A 26,081-nucleotide genomic window follows, 5' to 3' on the forward strand; every position below is an offset into this window, starting at 1 on the left:
CATTATCCCGTGTTATTTTTAGTTTCTAATGGAGAGACCAGATACAGCTTCATAAAAGATTAGTAGGAGCCCTGCAAATAGCTTTCTCATTGTTCTAGTAGGTTGTTTTTTCTTTGCCTGGGAGGACAGACAGAACTCCCTCCAAAAAATTCCCTTCAAAGAATTTCCTTCAAATTCGGTAGTAAACAACAAAGAAACTTCCCAAGACCACTAAGAATTTTTTTGATATGTGAGAATATCTGATTTTAATTTGCCCAAGACAGCCAGCCACAATGTCTCTGTAAGGCACCAGCTAATCATATTTTGTCTCTTTCCCTCCAATCCTTCCTATTTGTATTGTTTAAAGAATATGTCACATTTCACATATTATTTCCATATTTCTTTCAGTAAGATATCAAGACCCCATTGGGAAAGAGATATATTTTTTAAATGCCCTCTACATACAATATTTTACTCCTTTTCAATTGCAAATAATTCATTCATACTATGTTGGTATCTTGTAAATTTTATATTTATTGTGCTGTTTTTAAAAGAATTTTCTATTCCATTACCCTCATTCATCGAGATTTTTATAAGATTGTATAGCATTCAATACAGTATAAAGCCCAAAATGCCAGAAAATATTTTTAGAATGAAGACATTCTAAAATGACAGATTTCTTTCCATTTTAGGCCTTATGAAAAATGGATTTGAAACTTATAAAAAATGTATCTGGAACATCTGAGTGCAAGACTCTTTATTGGGTTTTAGAATTCAGATCTCTGATTTAAAAGCAATTTTTTTTTTTCTGAAAGTGGCCATGCCAAATTGATTTTTAAGGAGAAAGAGTGTAATTTGGATTTTGAACACTTTTCTAAGGACTTATATTGTTTTCACTTATGTGACTTCCTTTATTCTTATTACATCTGGAGTAAGGAAAGTATATGTTATCACAACTCTTTTACAAAGGTTGACCTTAGGCAAAGCTGTAAATAAAGCTTTATTTTCCTTTGTTTCATTACACATTTTTGTTCCACATCTATTATAGACAAAGTGTAGCTTACTAGCTAACACTCTTTTCTCTATCTTAAAGAGTCTTATTATTTATACCATCACTCAGAGAGAAATTTTCCCTTTTTTTTTAACCACAAAGAGAGGAAATAATATCCCAAAGGAATGAATCACTAATGGTAGACCTTAAGTAAAAATCCAATGAATGTGGAATAGATTTCTAGAGGATATAACTGAAAATTTTTCAAGTCTATGAAAATACATAGAGAAACAGGGTGACTGTTTCAAAACTCTGAGTATTAAATCACTAACCCAATTTTTAAAAATCTTGATTCTCAAACTCTGAAAGTAGTTCTCAGTCAGACTCCTTATTTCTATGATGGTTGCATCAACTTCCACTAATTTTTTAGTACAGCCAATAGAGTAAAAAGCTGTCTGAATAAAAAGGTGACTGGATTGGAAATCAAAAATCCAAGTCTGCTCTGATATGCTGCCATCTAGCTTTCTGACTTTGGGAACAACAGTGCCATTCTGAATGTTATTTTTCTCCTCTAAAATTAGGAAGCTGATTCATAATTTTTAAGAATGATCTGTAACAATCTTCTTTAGTTTAAATTTGGACTCTGCTAGCTGCATGGTCATACACAAGCTATTTATCTGTCCACACTTTACTTTCTCATCTATAAAATAGATATCATTGCAATACCTACCTTAGAAGAAATTATATCAAATGATGTAAGTGCTTAGTTAGCTTCTAATAATTTTTTGCTATATTTGATCCGAAGAGCTATGTTCTAGTTATCACAGATACATTAAATAGCATAACTGACAAATGTAAATAATATTATTTTAAATACTTGTATAATAGCTGATGTTTATCAAGTGCTTATGATGTGTCAAATAGTGCATAAGTCCTTCATTTGTAAATCTCATTTAGTCCTCTCAATAATACAGTGTAGAAGATCCAGATATCCTTGGTACACCCATTAGAAAACTAAAGCTTAGTCAATCACATAGTCACAAAAATAAAAAAATGCTTAGATGGTGGTAAGCAGTTTTTATCCCAGAGTCTACTCTTCTAATCACTGCACTATAATGCTTTCCATTCCAGAGTTTTCTGCCTTCAGTCTAAATGATTAATATCTAATTAAATTCAGCACTAGAGCCTAATAAAACCAACCTTTCCATCTTGAATCATTTTTTATGATCCATGTCAGATTTATATTAATTCTTTTCCAAACTTGCCAGTGAACTTTGAGCATGATAACTATATGTTTTTTGAACATACAAACTCATAAAAGTTGGAATGTTTTCAAACCACCACTTATTATTCACCTGACTCCTTTTATTTTAAAATCACATATGAAGGATCAAGTTTCTTGGAAAGCTCTAAGACTTATTTACATTTAGCCTGGAATTCACCTAAAACTAGGTGAAATTAGTGTTGGAAGTCCTATATGAGCCCCACAGAAGAAACTGCTACATCAGCGGATACACACTCACATGTGCGCACACATATCCCTTCATTTTAAATGTAAGAAGTCAGCGTTTTACCACCACTGTTTTCCATAAATAGTGGAAATTATGACATTGGAAATTGATATATTTCAATCCCCCAGTTATCATTGTGCAACGCTTCCCTACCCTGGGAAAAGAAATCTGTATTTCACTCTCCAGGTTAATTCCCTTCTTTCAGAGAAATGATTTTCAGCTATTTGAGACTATATGTCCTTCATTTGAGAAATAATTTATATTCATGAACTCACAGTCATCATTTACTAATATCATGGATTGACAAACTTAAAAAGCCTAACTTTTTATTAGTTCAGTTTACAAGTGTAACTTTTATAGCATTTGATCATTTCACTTCCAGTTGCATCCTTTTTCCAGGATGTTGCGTCCTACAATCATTCTTTTGATAGAATAATCTATTATATGTTTCTATCTATAAAAAAATGTATATATGCCCCTAATAATGAAAGCAAGTATTTACAAAAGCAAAAATGTTCATGTGTTAATTATGCACAGAAAGTTCTCCAACTAGATCATTAGAATGTGTCTTAGAACAAGAGGATTAGGAGCTTAGTTACTTATATCACACCTATACTATTGGCTCCTAATTTGCACTGAATATATATGTAAACTCTTCGCTCTGTTTCGCAAGTATCCTATCAACTCCTTCATCTGTTATTATTGCTAAATTCAAATTAGTCACAGTCTCTCAACATAAACCACTATTCCTTTACCAAAAGCCAATGATGCGAATAAAAAATGATTTGATGATAGATATGAATATAGGTATATAGATATTGCTGATCTCTAAGTCCACATACATAATACATTTTTCTATTGTTAAAATGTACTTATCAAGAACATGTGTAAAAAATTAACTACTTTGCCTTTCAAAGCATGAAATTTTCTTCTGAAAAAGTAGATTCTAGTACATGAGAAGCCTTGGGAATAAAGAAGAGTGAATTCCTTACAATGATTTTTACTAATAGGAATATTTGTAATTATAGTATAACACATATATTTTAGTTAATAAGCAATTAACATTTTCTCTTCTCTTCTACCTTCTGATATTCTTATATGCATGAGGATATGTGGGTTTCATCATACCAGGAAGATTAGTTGGAGATATTTGTTGAGATTTTAAGAATAATTTTAGTATATTTTCCAGACTTAAAAAATGAGTGATAAGTGCTTTATTTCTTGCTGTCAACAAACTTGTATTGGGCATTACTATGTCCCAGGAATTTGCACATACATAAGACCTCCTCATTTAATTCTCACAGCAACTTGTGAGGTACTTGCTGATACAGTATGGAAGATGGAACGTACAGCTGAATGGTTACAACTTAAGGCATAAAGTGATGACTATCATAAGCAAGGTACAGAGATGTAAAACACTAGCTCTACAGAAAAAAAAAAGGTTTCCTTCTACTTGAAGAAATTTTTTTTAAAAACTCCATCAAAAGGTAACATTAGGGTTGAATCTGAGGGAAAAAGCATATATTTCTAATTCACTCCATATCCTATGACTTCCTCTTCTCCTTAGATGTATATAACTAGCATTATTCTTGTGTTAAATAAAATAAGGGTGATATGTTGGCAAAAGTGAGATGAAGATGAGTGTGCAAGATAAAAAGGGAGAGATAGGACAGAGAAAATCTAAAGTACCTAGCAAAGACTATGAGTGAGAAGGAAGAGTTTGGTTTCATGAAAAAGATAATGTGAAAGATGAAAAGAACCGAGATCTTATTCTTAATGAGTTCAAAGTAAAAGAGTGGGGAGTTGGAAAGTCATTGTTTAATGCTCCCTTGATACAACCCCCAGTTGATGCCATCAAGGTAGTCTAGTTTATTTGTTGCCTGAATTGACCTAACCAGTGTCAGAGGAGAATATGTCTTCTGATCATATGTATAGGACATTTGAGGCCCAGATGCTCATTATTCAAGAAATAATTATGATGAAATATGAAGTGCTTCTTCTGTTGATGTTCTGGAAATTTGCTAATGTGAATACTTAGTACGTGAAGAAAAAGGATACGAAGGAGGAAAAAGGTCCATTTTGATGATGGCAAAGGTAACCTTTCCCCATAGATACACTGAGTGATCTTACCTGTAGGTGAAGTATTTTGTGAAATTACTCTGGCTTGCTCAGGGGCCAGTCTTGTTGACTATTTCTCACTAACCTTTCCTGGAAGAAGTACATAACTACCCCCAACATCGCCCACCACCAGTGTGTAAGAATTGATTAATGAGAATGAATTCACTATTAATCACATTCAAATATTAAGATTCGCTGATCTCTAACAAAATCAAAGCAAGCATTTTTTTCTCTTTCCTTCTTCCTTTTCTATAATTTGATATCAATGGCTGTGCCATTGATCATCATTCTCATAAATGAATTCTTTACAATCAGATGATTCAAAACTGTAGTCTCTCAAACTGGCAAGTCATACTTAAATTAAGGTCAGTTTTATTCAAGTAACTTTATATTCCAGTCTACACAATGCCATAGTCAGCAGACTACCCTATAGACCCCAAATAATTTTTAATAGCCTGAAAGAGTTTCTATAACTTTCCAACAAACTTTAGGAAAAATGCATAAAATAATGAAATAAATCCAGGAAATGATTTTTTAAACATCCTCTTTATACCAGAAATTGTTCTAGGCCTAAGAGGTTGAAATGATCTGAAGATTACAATCTAGTATAAAAAAAAAATGTGTAAAAAATAAACATCAGGCTAGTCAATAGTAATAAACATACTAGGAAAATAAATGGACTGGGCTAGCTCAGAAAAGAAAGAAACAGTTGACATAGAACTTGAACCATTAAACAAATTAGAATAGTAAAGAATTAGGTAGGGACAGAGTTTGGATAGAAAGTTTGCTGGAACTGTAGGAAATTGGGCTCCTACCCATGTGGTGAATTACTTAATAGAGTAGAAATTCAGGGGTGAATTTACACCAAGAATATATTTTCGATTCTGTTTATTTTACTTTAAAGAATTTACTTTAAAGTACTTATTTACATATTTTCATTTTTCATTATTAAGATTCCTCAAGACACTATGACCAAAATGTACCTTATTTTCTGTAATACATAAAAAAAGATGAATCTTATTTTAATATCTTTCTAATCATTTTTTCATCAATTTCATAAAGTTTTGTTTTTTTGAATCTTTTTTTTATTATTCCCTACTTTTTAGGTATTTTTAAATACCAGTTTCTCTGATAATTATTGTAGAGCATATTAGAATTATCAGAGTCCCAGATTAGTTTAAAAACTGGAGATTAAGTAAGAAATGTGATTGGATATAAAATTCATTGAATCTTATTATGGTAATTATCTAGCTTTGGTTGAACCCCCAATTTCAAGCCCCTGCTAAGCACTGAAACTCATTGAAATTGATTCAGAAGAGTAGCATTTTATGCAGGTGAGCATCTGAATCAAAAATTATCTATAGTCTAAATAACCTTTGAAAATAAGCCTACCATAAAATTCAGTAGGCTAATTTTAACTCTCTCAGTAAATCCAGCATAACATTGAAAGAGGTAATAATTCTTAGTGTGAGATCTAAACAAAATAATCCCCTTGAGTTAGGAGCCATGTTGTAGGAAAAAATGAATTGTTGTTATTGTTTTTATATTATTCCTGAGTTGGTATGTTTGATGTCACTTATATTTAATTATAAAATGACTGCAGTTGATCGCAAAGATAAGCATACACTAGAATCACCTGGAAGGCTTGTTAAACTAAACTGCAGAATTGCACCCTCAGTAGGTCTTGAGTAGAGCTTGAGAATTTGCATTTCCTACAAGTTACCATAATATTGATACTGCTTGCTGGCCCAGGGATCTAACTTTGAAAATATCTGTACACACACACACACAAACATATATATACATACGCATACATATGTACATAAACACATACACATATACACACACATACATAAATATCTACTTTTAAAAAAAAATTCTTGGTTATAGAGAATGTTTTTTTAAAGAATCCTGCCTGCATGTGCATCATTCAACCATCTATATTCTATAATCTATAAGTGCTTTCTTAGTTTTTCAGTTGTGTTTATAATCACTTCTGTCCTATAGAGTTGTTTTGATGTGCAAAGCTGGCAAAACCAATTCTCAGCTACTGGAAAGCTTTAAATGCTGAGGTCAAATTGTCAATAGACTCCTGCCTGGGTGGATTTAATGCCATAGATATACAATTGGCATCTCAATAAGCTACTTTGCTAAACTTTAATAACACAAATTCTGTTAACGTTAGAGTCCTGGTTAAAACACAAATAAGAGAAGAAATCCCTATTGTTAACTAAGCCCACTTTGCATATTTATTGCCATTCTTTTATAATTTATAAGGGCATGTCAGACTATAATGAAATCTATTCACTACTGCTAGGTCTTTGATATTGCCTTTTCCACATGTTATATTAGATGTAAACGACTGACGTGACTTTAGTAGCAGCTTACCTACATTTGCAGAAAATGAGAAAACGTTTTAAATAGCTTGCTTTCATTTTTTTCTTAACTTTCTAATGCTTTCCTATATTGTTTATAACCTGTTTTCAGAGTCCAAAAATTTTAACTTGTTATACTCCACCAAAATGGAAATCATATCTACATTTAACTTTTTTTTTAAATGCTGTATTTTGTTGGGTTAAGTAGTAAATTTCATTTCCTAACTGTTTTGTTTAATTCAAAATTATCCCTCATACAATCATATACCTAATAAAAGAGAAAACCCTGAAGAAAGATAACACAAGTAAACAAGGTGGGGTTGGGGAGTGTGAGAATATAGAACTTCAGAAATCTAGCGACTATTTAACAACCAAGAAGATGATCTCAAAGCCATCATCAAGCACAGATTATGTGGAGACAAGAGGATGTCCAGAGTAGGATAAGGAAAAACTGAAAGTAAAGATGTAGATAAAATAGATTAAAATATGTCAAATTCACAATTTCATTACATGATCTTATTTTGCTGTCCAAATTGGAAGGAGCTAGTGTAGATAATATATACATATAAAAAAATGAAAATCAATTTACCTACACTTTCCCCTTTTATTAGAATCTGTTAAGTTATAGAAGACAAGTTTAACATCTCATTTTAATTGCTGCGTCTATGGGTTTCTTATAGAGAACTGTTTCCAGTGGCATGAATAATCTAAAACTGCTTCCAGTGTTTATATTTGATTATAAATTCTATTCACTCAATAAATACTTATTAAGCAACTTCTATGTGCCAAGTGTTGGATGAAGGAGATACAGTTGTGAACGCACGTCCCTTGCTCAGCCTGGTGGTTAAAACATACTAATAAAAAACTCATAACAATAACATGTGTTGACTATAAAAACAGAAGAAGCAGATGGAGCTATGATACAATGTATTAAGGGGTCTTAGTTGTAATTATAATGTCTGGGTGCTCCTGGCAGATTTAAAAAACCTTAATTTGGAATTTAATTTATATATGAAAAAAATCAGTCAAATCCAAACATCTTTTCCTTTAGCAAAATCTACAGAGTAGAAATGTGTTCTTTTCCCCTTTGAGGAAGTTATTTTCCACTTCAACAGAAGGAGGAAAGCTTCAGATCAGAACTAATTGTTCTGTGATTGATTAATACTTTCCCTCCTACTGCTATGTACAGGCGAAATGACATGCACTGTACACACAACAGGAGGTAAGAGAGTCAATCAATTAGGAAAACAATTAGTTCCAGCTTCTATAATTTATTTGAGCTTGTAGATGAAATTGCTTGAAAATATTAAGAACATTAAAGATCAGTGATAAAACGTAAAGAAATAAATTTATATTCAAATTTTAGAGGCAGATGCTTACTTGACACTGTTCTTCTGTAGGTAGGCAATGCTAATGCAATAACAATAACAGTTTGGCAGCAATTAATAAATAGACTGTCAAAACCAGTCAAGTTGTATTCACGGTTTTGGAAGGCTGCTGATTTTAGCTTTGCCGCGATGTGGTTGAAGTGTTCCTGAAAAGTTCGATAGTATTGATTAATTTAGAGGATACAATTCTGAGTCCCTTTCCATGGGTCTTAGGTTGGAAATTTTCAGAACCAAACATTCAATGCAACCTAGTGTCTCTAGGGCATCCATACCTCATTGATATTTGTATTTAGAAAAATGTAACATGTAGGAATATTCTAAGATTTATGAAATTAATGAATTGACAACCCAGAAAACATGAGTCTACTTGAAGTAATAGAATTTGTTGAGATCAGCAGGTCACACTGAGTTCTAGATTTTATTTGTATTTCAGTATCACAGTGTAAAATTCAGGTAGTGCTAAAAATCAGGGTGGATTAAGGATAACGGCCTAGCTCTAGGTAAACTCAGTCATATCCTGGGCAGAATAATCTGGAGTCTGACCCTGGCAAGAGATTGAGGTCTCTCGGTCCAGGGAATGAAAAAGCAAAAAGAAATAAATAAAAATGGTCAAAAACTTTTCATTTGAAACAATGAAAAAAGAAAAACATTCAAGAACTTTAATACAAATTCTATTTCTTTTAAAGCAAGATATAAGGAACTTTAAGCTTGGAGGTCAGTCTATCCTTACTTAGTAACGCTTAAAGCTACTTCAGCTCAGAACGTAAATCCTCGAACAATTTCATATATCTACTAATTTATCCAGATTTCAGTAAAGGAATAAATAAAATACTGATGTTAACATGTATATGTATAATATTTAAAAACCAAACACATTTTGAGAGTAATTGCTCTAGAGTCACTCAAATTTAATCCCTCAGAGAAAATTTATGTTTTTAAAAAGGTTATACTGTTATTTCGATGAATAAATAATTTCCTGCTAAAAAATTCTGATGGATACAAATAACAGAGCTAAGAAATAAGGCAGATAAAACATCACTATCTCCCAGAAAAACAAGGTAATACTAACAGAGAAAATTAATTCTTAATATTAAATCTATTTCTAGACCAAAACAAAAAGAATTCATCTCATTTCACACAAGTTTTCCTAGCCTTTAAATAAAAATCTTGTAGAAATTTGATACAAAATTCCATTTTGTAATTTAAGTCTAGGAGTTAAGTATGAAGAAAAGCAAACTGATACTCTCAGCTCCTTGTCTGTGGTGTTTTAGTACTTATATCAACATTTTTGTTCTAATTAATTTTACTAATCCCTTTAGTTAATGAATAAGTAAATTTGGGCCAGGGGAAGAAATCCATCAACTGCAAGAACAGTGGTAGAAAATTGTTATTTAGAAGCAACCCGCCACTACCAAAGTGATTTTGTCAGCATTGCTTTGTTATCTTGTTAATATTCTAATTTCTGTTTTATAGTTCTTCATAGAGTAAAATCTCACAGTTCATCTCTATGGTACTTTTGCTTCTAAACTCTCTAAGATATCAATTTGGCAGCAGCCAAATATTTGAATATAAATTGATTTTATGTAATATACAGAAAACAAGTATTTTATTGATATAAATGATTTCTTTGTGGGATTACACTAAAAATTATTTTTGAAACAGCATGATCTCTCTCTGGACAGTATTAGAATTTCATGCCTAAATCAAGTTGAACATTAATTTTTATATGAGTTTTTATCTTATGCAGTAGCATAAACGTCTATGGTTGGAAGTATTGGGGGAGTAGAAATATAGATAAAAGCTTCAAAACAAGATATAAGTGTGAAAGATGACAGAATGATAATGAGGGAAGAAATTGCTATAGCTCTTCTCTCATTTCTATTCATAAAGAAAATAGTTAAATTTAAGGACAGTCATTTTCTTTCAATCTGGTTGATAATAGCAAAAGGCTCAGGCCTAAATTATATATGTAACACAGTAAATGCCCAGATATCACGGAGACAGGCTACTTAATGAAGAAGAAAGCCTGCATGAATTTTTAGAACTATGAACCTTGCATAGTGGCATTCTGATTTCCGGGTTTCCTTCACCAAGGAAGTGTTTAAAATCTTTAACCAGCATGGCCAAGAGAGGAGGCTCAAAGAGCAGTAGAGACTGAGACAGTTGTTGTCTAGGTTCACGTGATCCTCTTCAGTACCACACCATTCTCATGCCACCTTAAATGCTGTTTTCTTATTCAGAACCATATTCAGTCTCTGATGATAGACTTCTACAAAGTGCCATCTTGATGAGCTGATTTCTAAGAGAATTTTCTTCTCACACTCTCTGAAAAAATGATGGCTAGCTTCTTTACTTGTTATTGTGAATCACAGCATGATTTTGCAGCTACATGTTCCATTTGTTCAATACTGAATGCTCTGTATCCATTCTCTCTCTACCAGCTGCCTTCTCTCTTCAATGTCAGTATTTTGTGATGAAAAAGATTCAGTAACAATGTATGCCTGATATTGTGTAGGCTTTAGATTCACAGGATTTGAAACAGGCCTCCATTTTTACCACTGAAATCTCTGTCATCTCCCCAAATACTAATTCTCTCCAAAACTGAACTTAATTTGATCTAACATACCAAACTTATTAATGCATCCAGAGCCTACTCATGACACCAGAGAAGAATGAAGAATTGTGGGCAAATTCACCTGTTTACCTAAGTATATATGTTTTACCCCAAAATATAACAGAGAAATGCGATATTCATTTATATAAATATTATTAATATATATCCTAAACACTATTAAAATCCTACTAAATTGTAGTAGGGATTGAGACATTGTGCTGAGTATTACAAATACAAATATGAATGAAACCTTATCCCAAAACTCAAGGGGCTCAGAGGCTAGTAGGCAAAATAGATACATAAGCAGATAATCATAATATTATTCTAGAAATGCATAAAAAATGCATAAAAGTCCTCATCTTTTTCCTATTCCAACATAAAGGAGACTTTTTACATATTACAGAAAAAAGGACATGACATATTTTCATAAAACATATAGACAGGATTTCTGTTCCTGATGGCTTATTAATCACAAAAGATTTATACTTCCAAAGGCTACTGAAACACTAGAAAAAAAATTAAAAGGGGGCATAGCACATAAAACGCTAGGCAATGCAAAGATACCTTAACAAATCAGAAATTCTGAGACAGTTCCAAAGGAAAGAAAGCATTTTATAATAATTGATTTAAAAAAAACACCAGATCTAAGAACACTGCAACCCAGAAGTGCTTGGCAAAAATATACTCCAGAGAGAAGCACCATTTTCCTTAGCTGGACCTGGATATTATAACAAATTGATCAGGACTTTTGTCTGGACAGTAATTGCCTTGGAGTAATTTATTAATGGAGAACTGCGTACTCACAGCTGGTCAACTGTCTCAATTTACACAGAGCTAGTAAGAGCCACTGTTAAAGCATACTGAGTAATGTGGGGAGGATTCTGGGAAGGGTTTAGGACCAAGAGAGATACAAAACAGGGCACTCTGAATCTCAAAAGTGCATGAAGAAGAAGGGTAGGAATAGCCCCTCTGCTCGAAAGAAAATATATTCCACTCCCAGAGAAATGCCTTCCTTACCTTAATAATGGAGGTGATTCCCAGCCTACCGATTGCTACCTGCCCAGGCATATAGAAGGAATGTCTGCTCATCAATACACTCTAACCAGGTACACCAAACTCCTAGTCAATCCTTCTACTGAGAGATGAGGTTAATTGGGCAAAAAAGAAACTTTTTCAATTTATAAGAAATCTATACCAGACACTAACATTTATCAAAGTAAGATTCATACACAGATGTCCTGACTTCAGAACCCATGATAACTGGTCTAGATATGTGTCGGCCCAGTCCATATAACTTAGTAAAATAACCTGCCCCCAATCTACATCATATCTACATTAAAGGAGATTTTTTGTAAGTCAAATAAATACCCATTAACCTGTACTAATAGTGAAAAGGTAAAAAAATGTATTTTGGAAGCAGAGTGTTACCACATGGGTCAGCCAGTGTAGTAACATGAAGTCATCCTTAGATCTATTCCTGGCTCTTCCTAATTCTCAGAACTTGTTTATTTCCAGAGTCACAGGGCCTCTAGAAGCCTCATGATTTTTGAGCTAATGTTCTTACAGCTGTAGTGAAACTGCTAGTGCTAGGAAAGGGTGATTCCCATGTACTACCTGGAAGTTGGGTCTTCTGAATGGTTGACTACCTCTGAGTGTCCTGCAAAACCTAAGAGCCTAAGAACATCAGAAATTCTAACCTATTTCACACAGAAATAGGTTTTGTGGTAGCAGCTGCCATTTTGTTTAAAAATTGATAAATCAGAAAATACATTTAGAACTTATTCCATAGAGACAGAGGAACAACTTGCCTCAAGAAACGGATTTTTTTTTTTATTTATGTCTGCATCTAATTGATGTTGCTATGCGACAGGAAGGTAGGTAGTAAGGCAGAGAAGTACAGAGAAAAAATTGACCTTATTCCAGAATCTTGCCTTCAAAATGATAGGCTCATAAAATGGTTTTGAAAGTCATTTTTTGGTATGACTTATGCTAACAAATTTACGAAACTACTATTTAAATCAGACATTTCTCACCCATCTAGTCTCTCCTAGTGGAGAAATCTACAACATAAAAAATACTATATTAACCTCCACAACTTAGAGTAGGAGGAGCTCCATGCATCCGACTCAAAATAGGGATATATTTGCTACAGGAACATGATATTATTTCATTGCATTAACATAATTATCAGCTACCACTGAGTGCTACATGCTTATTATTTAATTTTATAATAAATGTATAAGTTGTATATTATTATACCATTTTAACAAACAAGAAGACGCTGGCTCAAAAAGCTGGCCATCCTAGAGCTGCTAAGTGCTCAGCAACTGCCTCCTTTAACTATCACTCACACTTTATGAAAGTCTCTTCTCCACTTGATGGGTTCTACCTTTTTTTATACCCTAATTCCTACATTTTATGAATTTATTCTTTCTTTTTAAGTCTATTTTTATAATTTGCACCTTTGCAGTTTAAAACTTTCTAGTACAACTATTTTGCCTTTTTTTGGCTTATAGACTTAAAAATTCTGTGATTTTAAGTAATCTGTCATATTTCAGTATGATTTTATAATTTTACTTCCTTAATTTCAGTGATGCTTTGCTAGCATTCTTTTTTTTTTTTTTCACGAAACTTTGACACAATCTTTTGTCGTTGTTTTATCCCCATTGATTTTGTCTTTGACTGCAAAATCCTCAGAGTGGTTTCTAAAAACAAAATCTTCAATAAACAAGTAGAACTATATTAAATCATATCTCCTATTTTATTCTATATTTCATCTTGTATAATACAGGGTGACTTTTAGTTGACTGAAACCATCACCCATGTTTTATTTCTGCTATCAGTATACTTTTATCTTAGCAAAAGTATTAGTTTATAATATGATTTTCAGCTATGAATTTGTAATAGTGCACCCTCACTCTAAAATATCTCCTATGGTTGGATATTAATTGAAATTCAGCTATTGATATACCTGTTTTAATAGAAAACAGTTGCATATTAAGGGGCATGGAAGAAAAATCCATTTGGCTAAATATAAACATTTTCTCCCAACAGATGCATCACAGTTTATAGCCAGAGTGATGAAACAAACTAAATTTTAATCATCAATGATCCTGAGCTACACAAGATATAGATATATATCTATATCTATATATCTATATATCTATATAGCTTTACGATATGTTAGAGATGATTTCTATTAAGAATATTAAATAGTTGTGGTAATATGGCATTTTGAGATTAAAAGTTATCTAACACCTTTCAAAGTGGAAGTTGGGTGCACTCAATATTTTAGATCACTTTTCAATTTTTCTTTTAATATATCATAATAGCAAATTATTGATCAATAAGTTTGTAAAAAAGCCTAAAGAGATGAGAGGACTGCGTATAGAATGACTTTATTTACATGTAATTATAGTTTCTGTAATTACTGAATATAAAATTAAAAGGCAACTTAACTCCATATATTGCTGTCGGTGAGCCAGCATGCCTGTTTATGATGTAAATGAGAAGGTATTTACAGATTGTACTTTTCAACACAAACTATCACACTGAACTTTCTCTTCAAGAATCTAAGATGCAAACTGCAGTATATTCATCAGTCTTATTACTGAGCCACTCAGATAGAAATGGCAGTAAGTCCAATTGTTGGCCAAAATAAAAGCTTTTACAAAGCCACAAATAATAATTTTTATCAGAGAAATATTTTTCACAGTAATGCCTAAATGTGAGATAGTGACTCAATGATATTTTATAGGAAATCTGTCTTTAAGCTCACTTTCTTGAAGTGTATGATCTGGGTTTGTCAAGAGAAAAGACAAAAATTTTTTATAGATATGCCCCTAACTTTATCAAAGATAGAGTTGGAGGGGTAGAAAATAAGCTGTTCCTTAGAAAGAGGAAAAAGCAAAGGAAAAGCAAAAGAAAAGGAACTCACAAAGAAACACTTGGAGATTATGCCACATAACAGACATAATAAGATGCCTGCTTTTCAAATATTATTTCCAATTCTTTGACTTGCCTGATTTACTTCTAAAGTGCTCCATGTGGATCAATGCCTACGTAGTTTTACATTTTTCTCTCACTCATGCACTTTGATCAATGATGGGCTTTTGAATACAAAGTACAAAATTGAAACCTTACCCAAACCTTTCAGATCTTTGATGAAAGATAAAATCACAAAACCAATTTTCGAATCAATTCAATTTATATATATCTAGTACCATAGGATAAGGGGTAATGATCTTCACCATAATTTATAGGATGTAAAGAATATACAACTCTGTTCTGAGTAGGAGAATATGTACTGAGTGTCTCTTAGATTTATTGAAGATTAAAAACTAGGGATTAGAGGCACCCACAGATAAAGGGTATTAGCAAGAAACCAAGTAGGCATAGCATAGTAAAAAATGAGCCTATAGAGAAAATAAATTTTATTTTTGTTACTGTGGAAATCGGATTATGAAATATTTGCATAGGATAGCTTTTGGCTTCAAACATCAAATGCAACACAGAATGGATTAAACCATAAGAAAAATGTATTATTTCCCATTGCGAGAATGGTCTTCCTAGTGTTGGTTAATACAGCAGCTCGATACCCTCATGAGTGTGATGTAACTTCAACCTATCAGCTGCTATTCATCAAATATCAGCCTTCTCTTTCACTAGCTTCTCTCATGATCACACCATGACTACAAGCAGTTCCAGGTAGGACATGCGAACACAACCACCACCAGCAGAAGAGACATTATTTTCTCTGCATATTTTAAGAGTTAGAAAACCTTTCCCAGAAATTACCCAGCAGACTCTCTCTTATATCACAGGCCCAAATTGAACCATATGTCTTCGCCTGAACCAACCACTGGCAAAAAGAATGAGATTATCATGATTAAAATATAGACTAATAAGATTTATATATGAGTAGGGAATAAGGAACAGTAGTTACCTGAAAGAAATAGATTTTTCTTAAATCAAAAGGAAGGAATAGCTATTAGATAAGCAACTGAAATGTAATTTAATTTATTATTATTTTGTAAGTTGTAGATATTGTTCATTTACGTCTGATGTCCCCAGATTAATTCTTTAGCACGCAATGAAAGGTAGATTTCAAGAAGAATAAGCCAAATCGCCACTTTTTCTATTTCCTATCTGATATATTTATCATATAAACTTAGTCCTCGGGCCCCATTATATTCAGATATTTTAAATCTCAATGGTTTTCTACAGTGTGTTATAATCAGTACAGTGGCCCATGATCATTTTTACTAAAGCATACATCACACTAGATTTTAACCATCTGTATGCATCCGCATACATACAGATGGTGAATAAATGACTTGAAATTTATCCAAAGCACCTAGTATCATATTGGACACTTTGTAGGCACACAATTGATTCATTCGTTCAACATTTGTCTATTCATTTAATAGTAAGGCAGAACTCCATGGGCCCTGGAGCTAGCCTGTTTCATCTCAAATACTCACTCCAGCACTTACAAGCTCTGCAACCTTTGGCAAGTTTTCTCATCTATAATAGAGAGATAATAGTATTGCCTGACTCATGGGGTTTATTTTGTGAGCATTAAGTGAGCTTGTATGTTTAAAGCTCTTATAAAAATGTCTGCCTAATAGTATGGGTTTATTAAACGTTAACTATTTTTATTTATTAATATACTATTTCTAATGTAGACTGCAGAATTTTTCATCATATTTACCATGATCAGACTGTGTATAGATCGATTTAAAAGATTTGCTTCTCTGCGTGACAAAACAATGACAGTTTGAATACAGTTTGATAAGAGGGCTTTGAATTTCCAGCTTAAATTTTTTCTCAGGTGTCTACAGCTCAGAAACAGCAAGAATTCAGAGCTGAGTTTCAGCAAAGAAATGGAAAATGAGAATTTCAAATTTTTGTCTGTTGCTTTTATAGAAAACATTTTCAGAGTCAATTGGCACCATCCAGCTAAGCTGTATCTCTTTAATAACTGCCAAAAGTGTCTAGTTTCACCATACTATACAGAAGTTAAAAAGAAGTTACTTCACCTAATATGTATACAATGAGTATTGTTACTGGAAACTTGTTAGATTGATCCGTGCAAGATTTCAATTCCATCTCTGTGTTTTTGTGTTCACTTTTTCTATCAAAAAATAAAAAAAGAGAAATTGACTCTTACTGTACCATTTCTAAAACATTGCAAAATACACTGAAAGTCTTTATAATTCATTTGAAAAGGTTATTTTGATATCTTTTTTTTATCATGACCCTGCCATTCTTACTAAAATTTTAGGAGACCTTTTAAAGCCATAAAGGTTCTTCATTGAATTGTACTTTCAAAATTAACAACAATTTGTGAAACTGCCATGATAAAATATTTCATAAATAGAAAAATGAGCTTATAATAAATGTATTTTCAGAAGAATTAGATTTATGAATTATTAAATGCTTTTAAAAGCAGCTCTAATATCATAATTTTTAAGATTTGTTTTCTTGCTGTATGTTTTCAATTTTGTGTAAGACCTCTTGAATATCTGCATTATTATTACAATAATTCAGTACTTAGGTTTTGACTTGAATTTGGCTTGTTTCCATTTTTTTATTTTCTATAGCATAGGTCTGAGGGGGGAAATGAGGTAGCAACTAATAGTTTTTATTTGGTTCATGGATTCATTTTAATTTTAGCTATTTCTTCTGAAATTTATTTTGACTACAATTGCCAGATATAATTGTGGTGATTAATTTCTGGGAATTAAAGAATCAATTTGTTTAAATTTTTGTCACATTTATTACTTTATAACAATATTTATAAACAATGCTCATGTTTTCTCTTTATTCTTTAAGAAATCTGTTTTGTGTACTCTAAGAAACTATTGATTACAAGTTGCACATTATTTTATATACTACTAAGAAAAAATGCTGCAAATTAAACTATATCAAAAATTGTTTCATATCACTTGAATTTTTATTTTGTACTTATTGAAAGACCATTCAAACCTATTCAGACATTTTATTTTTGTCACTCTTGTACAGAAAGAGAAACATAAAAGCAAAATAGATTTGTTAATTAATTACAATTTCTAAATCTGTTCTCAACTCAGAGTTGATAATATTCGTCTTTTTTTACACATCATTTATTTTCCTTCATGCCATCAAGACTGTAGATAAAGCATTATTTAAATGCTGCTCCACTACTGCTTCTGAAATCTTTCAAACAACGTGACTCTCATTTTGCTGCTTTCAACTGTATATGCTCACAGTAGAAAGCTTCAGGCCACAACCAGGACTTAGATCCCTTCCTCAAATGGTCTTTAAATGATTTGTTGACTGGAGTGTCAATGGGAACAACAAGCAGATTGAGTATGCTCAGGCCTGGTAGGCAGTGATAGTAAAATGCCATAGATTATAGGGCAAATCTCCATTTCAGAGATGTAAAAATATGGGAAAATAATGTATTGTAAAAAAATAATAAGTCTTCAGTTGAATGTTTAATCACTCAACTATCAGTCTCCATGGCATTTTTCTAAGCCTACACAATAGACGCCCCACATCACTCTGTATCATCAGTTCTGTTACTCTTCCACATACATCTAGTTACAAATGCAGAACAGACTTAGTAATAGAATTCATCATCACTGGCTATAAATTCGAATTTTCCAGAAACTACCAAACTCAGTGAACCTACATAGTAGGTTTTACTTCTCATTATGCTTTCTTGATTACCATGTAGTTACTCAGATTACTATCAATATTAGTATTTGCAGGATACTCCATATTGCAACTCAAAGCTGAAAACCAAAGGCAACAGGACAAGTGGAGGGATGGCATCATGCAGTGGTCACAGATGTGAGCCCTGAGATCAGCCGTGTTTAGAATCCTGGCTCCGTCGCTTATTAACACTGTGACAATGAGCATGTTTCTTCTCTATGCCTCAGTTTCTTCAGAGTATTCCATAGCTTAAATTCCTGAAGGACAGAATCTTATCGGCCTCACTCACCTTTCTATGCCAAACAGTGTCATTGGCCTCAGGCTAGCACCTAAACGAGCTGTCATTGAATTAGGTACTCATCCCTCCTTAAATCCGCTGCGACTATGGCTGTACAAAGTGGTCATGAAATCTATCTACGTGGACTCTTTCTCATCGTTATAGCCTGTGAGCAAGCCAGTTTCACTGAAAAGAAGCTGTGAATAGGCAAGCACTGGGGTTTATGTCTCAAGTATATCTCACACCCACTACTTGCAGGATCGAGTTAGGTCTCTTCAGGGAAAAAAACGAAGTTTAAAAAATAAAAAATAAAAAAAAAGATATAAGGATTTTGAACAAGTTGGGCCAGCTTAAAAATAAACTTTAGTAGGAATGATACTTTTTGACATTGGATATTATTCTTTTTTTAAACAATGAAAATTAAGGTAAGAAGGGAAAATAACTGAACACTTGTTAGAACCAGTGCACTTCTACCTTTAAGGAGATGATTCTTGAGAAACTTGTTTTGCTTGTCTTGGAGAGAAAGGGATGGATGGAGATGAACACCAGAGCATAAGAAAAAAGGACAGGAAATAATTCACATTAAAAATATGAAAACTGAGACGTTGATAAGTCAAAGTTTTCCTACCCCAACTAGGAGTAGCTTGCCATTTTAAGTTTCCTCTCTGATTTTTACTATGTTTGCCTTTTAAGCTACTCTGTTGTTTTGAATGCCTTGCATCTGTACCTCTCTCTACTTATTCTTTTTTAATGCAAATTTCTTATTTCCTGGTCCTATTTGCTACTTCTTTTTCATGCTTTCCCATCGGCTTCCTGGCAATCAGAGTTGTGTTCCCAGGTGTCTAACTTTGTCAAGAAGATAACTGTGAATTTTAATTTACCACTATTAATGTCAGCAGATGCTATCGTGGGGCATATTTGAGTTTCCATAATGGCTGGAAGAGGCAGCCAGGAGAAACTCATCAGCTGCCTTGATGGTATGAATGGGCATCTTATTCTCTTCTTCTCTGATTCTATGCAAAGCACAGGGCTCAGTAAACACACTTAACATGCATCAGGTATCTAGTACATGATAAATGAGACCTAACTGTAAATGAATACTGTTCTCCACTTTGGAAGAAGAAAAAACTAAGAAAGTAAAGACAGAGATGACAAGAGCAGGAGGATTTTGATCAGAGAACAGAGAGAAAAAGTGAGAGGGGAGAAAGATGGGAAGAGGAAAACGAATGTGGCTGCGAGAGACTGCAGAGAGATGGGTTTAAAGGGGAGAACACCTATATCACTTTCTAGAGAGCCACAAACTGGAGATTGTGCTGATGGTTTCATGGGTATATACTTATTTCATCAAGTTGCATATATTAAGTATGTACAGCTTTTTGTATGTAAATCAAACATTCATACATAGATAATACTTAGAAAATGCAGCTGGTGAGTACCCAATATTTCCTTCCTCATCACATTCTTCCAAAGACACCTCAACATAATAATGTATACACCTCTGCAATGTTTACAATGTGGTATTTGTAGGATTGGGGAGGAATGTTGATTCTTAAAGCTAAGCAGGCCCATTAGTATGCGATTTGCACAGGCGTTTATGAGAGACACTGCATGAGAACCATACCCCTAAGCAAAATTCTCCCTACACCTCTTTGGAGACTTTTGTGACTAGATAAATAGAACAAATCTGGAAGTACCTAGATCTACTTTTTTTTTTAAGAGGAAAGAAAAAACCCCAAGAGGCTGTATGTTTTACAGTTTTATGAAAGTATGATGCCTACTGAGCTTCCAGTTGCTCCAGGGTCTGAAAAACACCCTTTCATCTCTAACCATTTTATTGGCACTATCGCCAGAAGTCAGCTCTTTTTCACCATGACAGGGACCATATAATCTCTGGCTTCCCTCCTACTTCTTTCAAGAAAATATATCTAAACTGGAGAGAAAACACACCTCGAGCCTGACATTCGAACATCTACAAACTTGTGGAAGATTTTGATAATGCTGCTACGTTTCACTTACTGCCTAGGGATCCTTGGGTTTGGAAAGAATTTGAATAAAACTTTTGATGGTGGCTTATTTTCTTTCCAAGAGACTTTCAGAGTAGGTGTTATATGTCGGATTCCCTGGGAAGCTGCTCTGAGTCAGACATAGCTTACTGGGGAATGCCAATTCAACAAAGTCATCGGAAATGAACCAAACTGAGACAGGAGGCCTGGCCTTTATACCAGCATCCAATGGTCATTGAATGTGGGATGTCCCTGGGGAAGCGAGCTAAACCCTGGGCAAGGCAGTCCCCTTTAGCCAAGGATGATTCTTTAGGAGAGATCCCCTCAGCTCTGAGTTGTCAACAGGCGGCACTCCCTGAAATTGAGGACCTCAGTCCTGAAAAGAAGGGAGGGATGCACATCATGTCTTATGGTTTCCACCTACACCAACAGATGATCAAAAGAAATGCTGATGAAATAATATTGCTACATTCTGCCCTTCACCTCAAAAATGCATTGTAGCATATTTTGTGCTATCTCCTAGACTCTATAATAATTACTCCAAGAGTTACTTTCAGTTTGGGGCATTTCTGCATTAGAATACTTTTTTAATAATAAATTTTTCAATATTTCTTTGATCTTCTCCTGTTTGCTCTTTAATTTTGCATGCTTTTATTACAAAATACAGGACTTAAATCAAGATGGAAATGGTGCTTTCTCCGGAAATCATTAGGTTTATGCAGTATGGTAGACTATTTCACTGTGTAATCTGACAAATCTTTATCAATTTGTAGACCTGGAAATAGACATAATTAAAGTCTTACTAAGTAGAATAAATATAAAAGACAGAAGGAAGTTGTCACAGCAACAAAAATCCTGACTTTCCTCATTTTATACCATAAAGTGTTTACCTTTAAAATACCTTAAAATTTTTTCTACTTTGTATTTTAATTAGTGACCATTTTGCATATTACATTTACTAAATATGTAGCTAAATCTTTCTTGCTATTTAGCTTTCTACATTACATTTTAAGTATTTTTTTAATCTGGCATAAAGAAATTATCTGCGAGATCCAGTTTTCTCAAGAGCAAAATAGTTTTAAAGGTTTTTCTCTTTGTGTAATTTAAAATATCCCAGGTTTATAATATACTAACAAGTATACGTATGGGGGAAAGTGAAAATTCTACGACTAGGTTAACATTTTTAAATGTATCTTTCTAACCTCTTTATACAAAAGACTTTAGAGAATTTGGATATACATTATGTTTAATATATTTTATTTTTCATCTAACACTCTACTATATTTCCAGGTTTGTAAATATTTATCTTTAAGATAATTTTCATAACATCATTTTATGGATTACCACAATTTAAGAAGTCTCTTTATTAGGTAGTTTCTGGTCTTCTAATCAATAAGTTACTTTAACATTCTTGTATCAAATTGTAGACCTAAGGTTAATTTTCTCCTGTGAATTTCTATAAAAAGAATGAGTGCTTCTACAGCTTTTGATATATTCCGTTACTCTGGCCTCTATAAAATATTGTTCTAATCTATATTTCCCAGTTCCTCAGTTTTTTCTACCCTGAACTTCATATCTACATTTAGACACATTTACAAATTTATATTATTTCATTGTTACTTTAACGTCCATTTCTTTGACTATTTGTGACATGAAACACTTGGCGGGGGCGGGGGGCGGGCAGTCAAGAGAGATTTTCTTTCTTTCTTTGAGAATCGTTTGCTCATATTTTTTATACTGAACTTTCTTCTAAAAGGGAATTTACTTTTTATTCAATAGTATTTTTCTTGTCATGTTCCAGGATTTTAAATCCCACTTTAACAAGCTAAATGACTATACTCTAAAATTAAACTGTTTCCTATTAGTAAGATGACTTGTGTTTTCCATTTACTGGTAAACCAATTCAAAAGAAAATCATAACTACCTTCTCGGTACTGATTTAATTGTTTAATAATACTTAAATGTTATTAGAGTAGGCTAGCAGAATCAGGCTAAAAAAAATCTATGTAGGACAAATCACTTAACCTCTCCATATCCCAGTTCATTTCTGCAAAATAAAACCAAGTCACTTTCCAGGTTTGTAATGAGAACTGAGAATATTATACTTAAATATCAATGATAGCATTTGGCAGATAGTAGGTTCTTAATAAATGACATCTTTAGTTTTTATTAGCCCCATTTAGTAGTACAGTATCTTAGCATATCCCTTATTATAGTAGCTTTCCAAACCACCAGTCTCAAATTAGTAGTAGATTGTGAAACTAATGTACACAATTAGTTTGGAGATACAGCTATAATTTTTAGTGAAAAAGAGTAAAACTGAATATATCAGAATAATTCACACATAATAAGGGCAAGTGTTTTTATGTGAAACTTTTGTTCTGTATGTAACATGCAGCTGGAGAGAGTGTTACAATGCAGCACAACGTAAAAAGTACTTCTTTAAAGTAGCAACTGAAGTTTTCAGGTTGTAGTTAAACACCCTTTAAAAAAAAAAAAACAATTTTGTTAGATGCTTATCTCAGTGTGCAACCCCTTATTCTACAGTGGCTAAAATGCATAGGCTCTAATTTTTACCATACGACTTTGAACAAATTGCATAACCTCTGTATGTCTTAGTTTCCTCGCCTGTAAAATGGGTGATAATTATCCTTATCTCAAAGAAGTAGTATGAGAACTATATGATTTTATCTATCTAAACCACTTCATAGGTACTCAATAACTGTCCACTGTTATTTTTTCAAGATGTGTAGAATATAAAATTTTTTTTCTGAATAAGCAAACAATGCCACGTGCACTGAAGTGCATAAGAGAATATAAAGTCATCACCTTAATCAGGCCTGAATAATTAGCTAGTTTTTCCATCTACAAATGATCCTTCTTGATAAGCATCTTATTCCACAAATAGTTTTTAAGAGCCATGTAACTATTCTTAGTTTTGCTGTTTACAATCAATATTATTTCTCAAAATATGAATAAAAATGAAATATTAAACAATAGATTAGTCTTTGTCAGTATATTAGATCCTTAATTGCCTATTATATTTTTATATTTTATGAAAGACTTTTTTAAAACTTCCAGGTGGTAAACATTAAGTAGAAAGAGCATGTCTATTTCTTACAATCTTTTCTTGATTTTTTAAAAAAAATCAGAAATGATAGGGATAATATCATTAGCTAATAAGAGTTGAAAACTTACAACTTTTACCTTTTTTGATGAAACACCTTCCAAGCATACTTTATGTCTGAAAAGACTGGGGATATTGTAAAACATTTTTTGCTTTCTTTAAAAAAAGAAATACTGAATAAACTGCAAGTGCATTTACTAAATGTTGACTCTAACAAAAGTCTTATTTTTTCTATAGTCTTTAAGATAATTTGACTTAAATGTAGAAATGTTTTCTATTCCATAATAACGCTGATATAATGTGAAAATATTTAACAACCCAGGTGGCAAAGGACCCAATCCTCTCTGAACACAAAAGCTGCAAACAACTGTGTAGCCACTGGAGGTGGCAGCTATCAGTCAGGATGACCAGCAACAATATCCCACTTCCAGAACATGAGAAAAATTGAGCTGAAACACAGACAGCATGCCTTTAATTTAATGATGGCTCTGTTGTATTTAGCTACTTGTATCTAAAACATTACCTTTAAATTTCCTTTAAATCTCACAGTAAAACATAATTCCTCAAATACCTTCAACTGTCCTGTGGAGATAAGTAATAATGCCTATCATATCTGGCGATTCTTACAATAGAGGAACAAATTCATTTTTAGAATACATACATACTAATATTTTATACATATGTATGGTTTTGCACGTGTAATTTTAGTCTTGTTGACTCACATGAAATATAAAAGTTAAGGTATCATCGATATCAATAGTTTCACATAAGTAATGCTGACCATGCTAATGGTGCTTCACATTTTTGCAGGGAGACAAGATCCTAAGCTAAACAGAATCAGAAAATCAGAAAAAGCTTCTGGAAAGTGACCTAAACTGGAAAAAAAATAAAAATGTTCTACTATCTGGAAAATTGTGGGCTGCCAATTACCATTAGGGAGAGAGGAAGGGAGGGATTAATTGGTTGATTGATTAATCAATAGATGGAACAAACTTACAAACTGACATTGTGCCAAATTCTTTGCATAGATTATCTCATTTCATGTTCATTAAAGCCCAATGTATTTTGTATGATTATTCTCATTTTGCAAATGAAGAAACTGAAGAACAGTGACAATCTGAACCCACATCTGTCTGATTCTACCCTTTAGGATAATATCGGTAACTACTTGCAGAAAATTAAAAGCTTAAAAAAGAGAACCATTATAAAATAAAAATTGACTGTGTATGTATATTAGCCTCAGCCATTATCTCCTCCAGAAGATTCAAAAACTCTGGATTTTTATTTAGGTTTTAATAATAATCCCATACATGAGATTCTTCTTCTTTCAATTGCACTTCTACTAAACAGATAAGTAATGTATAATTAATTCACAAAAGGCTTGAATCCTATAAAAATCCTTTATTGACTTGCTGGTTATCTCCATTTCCTCGCAAACCAAAAGAACTCTATGGTTCCATTACCTTCCCTGCTGAGACTGTGAAGTCACTTATGTCCAGTCCTATGTGTATTTATCTATGTCTGCCCCAAATCTTGTTCACTCTCTCACCCACGCAGCCTGAAATCTTGTCACAGAACAAAATTATTAAAGTCCAGAATAAGTTTAGATTGGAGAATATGACTTCAATCATATCCCTTTAGAATAACTCACTTACATCTATAGAGCACTCCACATGTACTAAGAAAAATCTAGGCAAGGCATGTTTCAGTTCTTCATATTTCAAAAGGCAGATAAATTGAGTCCAAATGCCTTGTCAGAATTCATTTAGCTAGTGAATAGGACTAGAACTAATGTATTCTGTATTCAAAGCTAAGATTTTTTTCATAAGCTTAAGGATTGGTTTTAAATATTTTGGAGATAAACATTTAAAATGATTTAATTAATAAAATAATTCAACACTATATTCAAACTAAATAAGCTAAACTAATTAGACAAGTCATGTTTCATTATCAATGACTTGGTATATATATTTCAATCATGCCACATGTAGAGTGGC

At 32.8% G+C, this 26,081-nt stretch overlaps 1 protein-coding gene across 1 annotated transcript in view; it reads left to right on the plus strand.

Annotated features, from left to right (window-relative positions):
* SYT1 (synaptotagmin 1) overlaps positions 1 to 26,081 on the plus strand; it is a 479,939-nt gene that overhangs the window by 275,120 nt on the left and 178,738 nt on the right. The window lies entirely within an intron of this gene.

The sequence above is a fragment of the Pteropus medius genome, unplaced genomic scaffold, assembly GCF_902729225.1.
Source record: "Pteropus medius unplaced genomic scaffold, Ma_sr-lr_union100, whole genome shotgun sequence".
Lineage (NCBI taxonomy): Eukaryota > Metazoa > Chordata > Mammalia > Chiroptera > Pteropodidae > Pteropus > Pteropus medius.